This window comes from Coptis chinensis, chromosome 2 (genome assembly GCF_015680905.1).
Source record: "Coptis chinensis isolate HL-2020 chromosome 2, ASM1568090v1, whole genome shotgun sequence".
NCBI classification, from domain to species: domain Eukaryota; kingdom Viridiplantae; phylum Streptophyta; class Magnoliopsida; order Ranunculales; family Ranunculaceae; genus Coptis; species Coptis chinensis.
In genome coordinates, this window is record NC_141457.1 from 16,163,542 (window position 1) to 16,170,914 (window position 7,373).

Here is a 7,373-nt window from a genome sequence, read left to right on the forward strand (position 1 = left end):
ACGGGTATGATGAGATTAATTTCAGTGACGCACATATTTCATGGACGTCAACAGGCTAAAATTCTCGGTCTTTCTTGTGGGTAAACACATTTTTTTCAGCCTCAGTTGCATACCCCCTATGACATTTATCGTGATCACAATGGTAAGCTTGTATATGAACATACTCACTACTCACTACTCACTAAGAACCACCAAATAAAATGTTAGCCAACTTCTTCATTATTGTCCTTGATTGCCATGCTGAGCTCAGATGCAACCCAGTGTAGGATATCAGATTCACATTCTTTTCAACTATCTCAAGTCCAACATGATTCTATACCGGCTGTAAGTCAACTGAAAGCTGAAATCTATTATTACATTAAAGGCACTAAATCTATTATTGAATTTCAAACAAAGGTCAAGGGATGCGTACCTCATTGTTGGTTCTACATATCCCTGTATCCCTGTTTATCCCATGCCAATGCAAACCATAGGAGAGTTATTGATCAATACAAAGTAGTTCCCACGCCAGAAAATTAAGGAAAAGAGTAGGAAGACGGAGAGTTTCTGCAATCATGCATGTATAATGCAATATAACCATATATCTTTTTACAGATATTAAGCCCCTAGTATCGCTAGAACATACAATAAGTAATGGAGACACCTGTATCCTTTATTCGTCCTTTATTTCTCAAATGCAAATGCCAATATCAACATCAGAACCCAAACTCTGATCAACAGCCCATCATATTTATCTATCCCTACTACTATCTGATAACAACCATCCCGCATCTGCGTTATATTGAGTTCCAAAGTTGGAGATCCCTTCACTTTAATTTCTATCTTCTTCTGGACTCAATTGAGATGCAACAAACTTGTCAAGGGCCCTCCAATCAGCCACTTTCTGCGTGTCAGTAGCATCTTTTATTGCCTCGTCGTCTTCTTTATAATTCTCTGATAACAATGACACTAAGATTGGGTATTTTATTAGAGGTGGAGAAGGGCTCTCTAGCTCAGGAAGCTGTACAAATGGATCGCAATGGAAGAAATTCACATTATTGAACTCTATTTCCTCGCTTCTGGACTAAATCTTTGAGAGGCTTTCTCATAGTAGTATGTATTGAATCCATGATGGAGTTTATACCATTTATTTCTTCATAGAAATAACTTGAATCCCACCTTTCATGGGTTCTTGTTTGCATGCTTATTCGCTTTTTGAATGCTCGACAAACCACCCATCCTTCTTCCTGCAAAAACTTCCATGACTCTAGTAAGACACATAGACATATATGAAAGACGAATTTTCCTTTCTCTAAATACAAAGTCTCATTGAGAATTCCTTATTGTGCTACTCATTATTTACTGCCTAAAAGGTCAGTAGAATTGGATTTCTTTAGCATCAGGATCGAATGCACATATGCAGATTGGGCTCGGTGATCTTAACTTCTTAAGCATTGATGTTCCTTATAAAATTTTAAATTATGCACTTTGTTTGATAAAGAGGGAGTTGACATTCAAATAGAAAGTTAGTCAACACTGAAAAAGGAAGTAAGAAATTCAAACTTACATTAGGCTTACAGCCACTAAATTCAATAATGGTGGGAAAACACTTTAGTTTTTTTGAAAAGATATTATATTCATTTGAAGTTGTAGAAAGGAAAACCTTTGAAAAGTAAAATCTGCCAAACAGAAAGTCAGATAGGCTATCAGGAAATAAGACATGGTTCACTCAAACCAAGGACACAAAAAAAAACATAATACCCTTATAACATCAGTAACACATCGAAGTCCTTCCTTCTGAAAAATCGATATTGGATGCCCAGAAGTTTTCCACACATTACAACAAAAACATTCGTAATTCTTCTTCGACTTCCATATGGTAGCCTATACAATTCCACAGGCCAACACAAAATGTGTGTCATCTAGCTAAATCATACGTATCAAGGCAAGATAACAACAATGGAATTTTTAAAACTCCAATCAAAAATAAAAAAGACGACCATTCAGCCCTTAATGTATTCTTGACCGATTTCTTATTTACATGGTGTGTCTTGTTGCAATTTTTTTCTGTGATTACTACATGTAGGAAACCAATAGATCTTTTACCAAAATGATTGCGAGGAAGTTTCCAATCTCTATATATGTGACATCAGGAGATCTTCAGAGATGGATTAAATAAGAGATTTCTTCCTAGTAAAACTATCACATTCATTTGGATGGCCAAAGAAAAGATGGACATAAATTTCCATGTGTGAGTGTGTGGCTTGGGGGGCGGGGTGGGTTGGGGTGGGGGTTGGGTTGGGTTGGAAGAGGTCATATCATCGCAAATAGGTTAATAATATTACTTTGGTTTACACTAACTATTTCAATCTTCTATTCGATCAATTTGGCATGTATTATGTTTATTATATATGAGTTTGCACCAAGTTCAATTCTTCCAAATCATTAAACTTCAAGACGAGTAGTCTAATTTTTCCTTGTGAATATTTCTTATAGTAGTCAGAATCTCAGATGCCGACTGCCTGACTCTTAACCTTTAAGCTTATAATGTTATAATGTAGGTGGCTCTCAACATGGTGTAGAGCTCGACACATTCTTCCACAATGAGTTTGATCCTGATAGCAACCATATTAGAATTGACACAGATAAGATATCATCTATTGCTGCTGTCAGCCTCGACAGGATTGGTGTCGACCTTAAACTTGGTCAAGAGGTAAAAGTTATGATCAACTACAATGGTTGGGAAAAAACACTCCAAGTATTCGCGGCATATGTTGGAAACCCCCTTGTTATTGTTCTCAATCAATCAATCATTATGTCAAAAACAACTCCACGCTCAGTTTATGTGGGATTTACAAGCTCGACTAGAACAGCTTCAGAGTCTCACCAGATCCTTGATTGCGTTTTCTATTCACTCCCACTACAAAAGAACTCTCTTGATGATGGCCATGATTCTATACCGGCTGTAAGTCAACTGAAAGCTGAAATCTATTATTGCATTAAAGGCACTAAATCTATTATTCAATTTCAAAACAAAGGTCAAGGGATGCGTACCTCATTGTTGGTTCCACATATCCCTGTTTATCCCATGCCAATGCAAACCATAGGAGAGTTATTGATCAATACAAAGTAGTTCCCACGCCATAAATTAAGGAAAAGAATAAGAAGACGGAGAGTTTTTACAATCATGCATGTATAATGCAATATAACCATATATCTTTTTACAAATATTAAGCCCCTAGTATCGCTAGAACATACAATAAGCAATGGAGACACCTGTATCCTTTCTTTGTACTTTATTTCTCAAATGCAAATGCCAATATCAGCATCTGAACCCAAACTCTGATCAACAACCCATCATATTTATCCACTACTCTCTGATAACAACCATTCCGCATCTGTGTTATATTGAGTTCCATAATGCTTCAATTCCTCCCCAATCTCCACTCTGTGTTACGATATTTAATCTTTGAATATGCATTAATATTGATGTTTCATCTGCACTTCAGACTACAACATTTTGAAACAACAAGATGACTACTTGCGACATATTTTTGCACATTCGTGTAAACACATTACATTAAAACTTGGAAAAGAAAACAGGCCCCCGTACCTCCAATTTACATAGAAACAAAACAAACATCCATTTTCTTTTTGTTGTTGTTAAGTGTTCTAATACAGAAGAAAAAAAACCACCACCTATCTACATAGAATAGAAGAAAAGAAAGTTTTACAGTAGTACAACCTCTTGTAATGATGCTTCTCTGCTTACAGAGAGCCATAAATGTTCTAAATCCCTTGTAAAATGCTGCTCTCTACCAAAGATTACGCTACTCTGGTCAGCATTAGAAATGATTTGAACCTCTGCAAGTGGGATCTTCAGTTTCAAATTGCGCCTACACTCCAATGGAGTCACTTGATCTTTGTCCCCTTAGATAACTTTGACCACCACCCTGGATCTTTTTATTGCTTCTAAATATTCATCCATGAGCTTTGCGCCTCCACATATCACATTATGCGTGGTGTGCCAAGCTGAGTGATGGGTAGGCCTTGTAAAGGCTATGATCATGAAATGCAGATCCCTGAAAGAAGATACCATATCATATATTTGGATTTCTTGATTATTCATCAACTGAATTTTTGATATTTCATCATGGCAAAAAAGAAATTCAGTGTTGCACTTTAACCTTCTTCGACTGAATAGTTTTAGAATCCATTCCCATCTCTGATGGTTTCTGCAAACAGTGAAGTAGATACTTCTACCGACATGCTCATACCATGACATTACTGAGGACCCAAACAACAATGGTGGCCATAACCTCCTATCAGCCATTGTCTTCAGTGCAGTTAAACTTGCCTCCACCTTTGGTGAACGGAAATAAGGCTGCACAAAGATATCCATTATACAATTAAAATCAAATAAAGATAATAGCTCTCGATGAATTTGTTGCTAAAAACTAAACAATGTGTAGTGAAGCCTATCAAACTGGGATGCTTATCGACGCAACTGAAAAAAACAACTAACACTCATAATTGCACATGCATTGAGAGATGAGCTATTCTTTACCAAAAACAAAATATACGTGAAACCAGGGCTCTCCTTATGTCACTCATTACGACACTCAATCAAATAATGAGCGACACTTCTTCACAAAGAAAAAAATTTCAACCTATGAATAGAAAACTGGCAAAATCTATTAATACACAACAACGTAGAGTAGAACACGTTGAAAATGATCACGACTGTTACATGTTTGCACTACCACTCAATTGGAAAGTAGGAACAACCAACCATAAATATGAAACTGGAAGGAATGATTCTGGGAGAAGAGATCGGAGACAGATTGGAAATAACAAATAACAAATAACAATACTTCAGAAGATCAAACTTAAATTTTGAAGGTGATTAAATGAAAGGATTGGTAATAGAAACACGTACCTATGATTGTTGTTCTCATTTTCACCGTTGGCTCCAAAATCTTGGCCCTGTTTTCCACATAACACGTCCACAACTCTTGGGAGGACAATCAGTTTAAAAGAAAAAGGCGGACAAAAATGTAAAGAAATACGAATGACTACGTGTCCTAGTAAACAAAATGAAAGTGTGATAGTAGTATATAATGATTTCTTGCACCAGAGTGCTATACTCCATTGTTCTTCACCACGTTTTGCTTCGCACGTTTTAGGAGGAAAGTTTCGTCCAATGATAGATAATGGAAAACCCAAAAAGAGATTAATGGCGAGAGTTCAGAGTGTTGCTATATAACTTTTTTTTATGAGAAGAAGAGAAACGGGGTTTAATTGGGAATATCGGCCAAACGGTGCGTCTGTTCCGTGAAGTTCATTTTATTAAGTCTATCCAAAATTTAGGAATAGTTAGAATAAAAATTTGGGAAGCATATCCAAAATTTGTAGCATAAGCATAAATAAAAAAGTTGAATTTATGAATAGTAAGAATAAAAACTCGTTGAACTCACCTCTTCCATTGAAGTTGCACAATAGTGATTCCGTTGAACATAATTTACTGCAACTAACATAATAAAGGGAAGAGAAGCAAAGACTAAAATGGAAAGAAAGGGAAGCTCGATTATGAAAAGTGATTAAGGCATTAAAAAAGAAAACTATAATAAAATCCGACCGAATTTGAAACAGAAAGTACTTTAAACCCATTTCACATATTATCATCAGCGGTGGAGATTTGTTATTTTAGTACCGAAGAAGATGAACAATTAGAAGGATAAAGACGAACAATTTTGGTTAAGCGTTTGTTTTTTTATCTGCTGGTAAAGTACCTGAAGCGGTGTGTCTATACCTTTGCCAACGCCTCTAAAAACATCAAACAACATCAATTGAACCACCTTCCCAGTGACCAGTTTAAACGAATGTTAGAAACTGTAACAAATAGGCAGAAAAATATTGAGTTTAAAGTGACTTCAACGTTAGTTATGTATTTCAAATAACACAATCGAGTGTCTTAACTCTACTGATTTGAACCATAAATCAAGAAATGACTACATGTTATATTCAGAGTAAGTGCTCACTAAGTTGAGGTGTACGACAACTGAAGCCTGAGGTAGCACAACCCAGCCTTCAAGCATTTGGCCAATCTCATATGCTAAGAAATTCAGAAGAAATGTAAAGTACATGTATCTTCAGAGTGGATGCACTAACTCACTCATGGTAACTTATGATTTGTTTGTGTGTGACGTAGTAATTAACTAACTATAGGAATGCACTAACCATCTTCATTAAGCTTCTTCAAGAGTTGTGCCTTTGTGGGAAGGGCATACATCCTTGCCGTGACAACTTTCCTGATAGCCCATCCATGGTGGGGTGCAAAGACCTAAGCATAAGCCGTAGATGCTCCTTCAGAGAATTACCCCTGCCACATAAAAACAAATGATTACTACCAAGGAGTCTGCTGATTTCTCTACAGAATATCATCTACAAATCAGCATCCTATGACCAAAACATGCATCCAGGGACCAGGGATACATTAGAAGCATGTAGTCTCTTCCTTGCTTTAGGAAAGGAGTCGTAGAATTGTGTTGATACAGGTGGATACTGCACGTCAACAACGCCTCTGAAGCAGTACATCTATGGTCATTATCCAGGGGAACAAAACAGTTTCCACAATTGAGATTAACCACCTAGTGAATGAGGTAAACAATTATTCTAGTTGATTTTGATCTCATTATGAATAACCCATGGAAAAAAATCACCAACATGACTGAGATTAGCAGACCAGCAAATTTTCAGTATTTTTGCTACAGTAAGAAACCAAAGTAGTACCATTCCTTTAATTCACGCAAATAAAACCTTAATAAATTATGATAATGCCACTTATCGGGCTAACACTATAAATACTTGAAGAGTGCAACACACAAAGGGTATCAAACCTAGGTCACAAATCTTTATGGTTACATTTTGATCTTCTTGAGTTCTCAACAGAGCTAATTGGCAAACTCCCCCAAAGATGCGCTTAATGTAATTGTCGACGAAAATTCTAAAATATCTGTGTAAATCCAAATGAAACTATCTGTGCAAAAGTTCTAACCCGAAAACTATAATTGCATATAAAATTGGTGGCTAGGGTAGCATACAGTTTTCAGATCGTATATTCAACTAAGAGACGACATGTGCATAACTTCAGACATGCAATTGCAAATTAAAACTAATCAAGTAACTGGTGAGTAGGAAAAATGACTTACTGCATATAATGCTTCCAATTTGGAGTTGTTGCGAAGAATATCGAGAAACACTTCCTCTAAAGAACTAACGTTCACTTGTCATCCAAACAAAACGGTATTGAAAATCTCAGGCCTTTTAATTTATAGAGATTTGAAATTGAGAATGATTTAGAGACTGATTAAACAACCATACTTGATCCTGAC

At 36.3% G+C, this 7,373-nt stretch overlaps 1 pseudogene across 1 annotated transcript; it reads right to left on the reverse strand.

Annotated features, from left to right (window-relative positions):
* Positions 1-3,559: 3,559 nt before the first annotated feature.
* On the reverse strand, positions 3,560-6,271 carry LOC147515110 (putative lysophospholipase BODYGUARD 4; annotated as a pseudogene). Its single transcript, XR_015212962.1, has 5 exons — positions 6,220-6,271; positions 6,036-6,094; positions 5,772-5,837; positions 4,167-4,363; positions 3,560-4,061 (listed from the first exon to the last, which is right to left on the reverse strand). The product of XR_015212962.1 is annotated as a putative lysophospholipase BODYGUARD 4 (transcript).
* Positions 6,272-7,373: the final 1,102 nt, after the last annotated feature.